The sequence below is a fragment of the Pteropus alecto genome, unplaced genomic scaffold (assembly GCF_000325575.1).
Source record: "Pteropus alecto unplaced genomic scaffold, ASM32557v1 scaffold395, whole genome shotgun sequence".
In the NCBI taxonomy this organism is placed as follows: Eukaryota; Metazoa; Chordata; class Mammalia; order Chiroptera; family Pteropodidae; genus Pteropus; species Pteropus alecto.
Genome location: NW_006438643.1, coordinates 663,255 through 665,217, shown reverse-complemented (window position 1 = coordinate 665,217; position 1,963 = coordinate 663,255).

Here is a 1,963-nt window from a genome sequence, read left to right as displayed (position 1 = left end):
GATTCCAAAATTGTTTACTTAATATTTTTGAGAGAGCTTTGAGATCCATATGTGCCATGTAGATAAGTTATGACAAAAATTCTGAAGCTAGAATTGAAAGGCTCTGGGAAGTCAGAAATTATTTCAGATTTATACTACATAGGATACCAGACACAGTTCATACCTTCAATCACAAAAAAGTTGGTAAAATATGGGGCTAATTATTGAAGTTTTTTCCCTTCCCTCTGTGCAAATATAATTTAAATATGTCTAGTTTCAACAAAGCTAAATTTACTTTCTCTCCCACCAGAGACCTATGGGAAGGACATCTATCTGTGAAGCCCCAAACAAATATTCTCCTTTTTCTCGGAAAAATCCCCAGGAAGCCACTACATGTTATTAAATAGGGTTCCGAACCAATGCTGTGCAGTTTTTCTGAGTAATATCAGTCATTAATGGAAATGTAAAAACGTCTGGAATCCAGGCGAGTTTGGGTGACACACAAAAAATATGTAAGCTGCACAGAAAATTTGCAACTAAATAGGAGGAATTCGAGGCAGAGGGTGGTCAAATAAGGAAAACTGGAGTATCTCACTCTTGACTTCTAAAACCAAACGGAGCTGCCTTGAAAAGGGAGAGGTGGGAAAAAATTAAATGTAGTTTAGGCACTGGAGGAAGGAGGCTCCATGATGCTGATGTGACAAAGACAAAGGGATATTATAAGCACATTTCAGCACAATAATAGATGGAGAAGTCTTCTTCTGGAATTGATAAGACCTCTACCAATGAAAACTAATTAGTGGAAAATTTGGAAAAAATTCCAGTGACCATGTAGCCCAACTTCTTCACTACATTCCTGACACATGTCATTCTCTGTTTGTTTGAATGCATTTGATGATAGTAATCTTGTTATCTTACTAGAGATTTCTATCTGCATGAATGAAGAACATTCTTTGAACTCAAGTCTACTTTCCTACATTTTTCTATTTATCGTAATTGTGCCCTTAGGATATGAAAGATAATAGAAAAGGCCATTGTGTGCATCTTCCCCATTGTACTCATCCCAATTCTAAATAACTACAGTTTCATTTTTTTCAGTCTTTAAGATTCCAGATATCTTAAAACCATGTTTGCCTTTTTCTTATGCACTATTATTTTTCAATATGCACACTAATTTGTTAAGCATTTATGCACAAGCAAAAAAAACAAACAATAAGAAAAAGAGAATGGAAAGTTTTAAACAGTTGAATAATAGAAGCTTTCCATTTTGGAATAACAATTTTATCTGCAGTGCAGAAAGTTCAGAAAACATTTTTTTCAAAATATACTATTGGTAAAAGTGGCTAAACATGCAGAAAATATATTAAAAATATAATATGTACAGTATAATATAAATGTAAGTTAAATTTTGGCATCATATTTTATACTTCTGGTATATATAATTTATTATAAAAAATGAAATGAATGAGAAGTGGAAATAAAAAAATAACTTTATGAAGAATGATAAGTTCTGTCAATGCCTAAGCTTAATACAAATATTTATGAGCAAAAGTAATAGATTATAGGCCACACTACTATCTCTCATTTAAAAAGCTCCTTGGAAGATTTTGATGCAATTGAATGTAACCAGTTTGGGGATCATGGTCTTTAAATTAAAAACTTCTGTTCTATAGTTCATCAAAGTTTTAAATTATTTCCCTAAAATTTAAATCTAAAAGGAGAAGATTTTTACTAAGGCCCATATGTAATTATGGAATATAATTGCATTGACTTAAATTTTATCAAAATAATTTTAAGTGTATTGTACAAGTTTTCAACAAAATCAAACTTTTTTATTTAAATGAATGTTGCCTTTTTAAACAATCAACTCGGGAGTCTCTGTATTCTTTTCTAATAATATTGCTAACACAAAAAGATCAATAAAACAACCACAAAGTTAATACATTAACATTGAATTAAATGCTAATATAAGAAACTTCTGAAA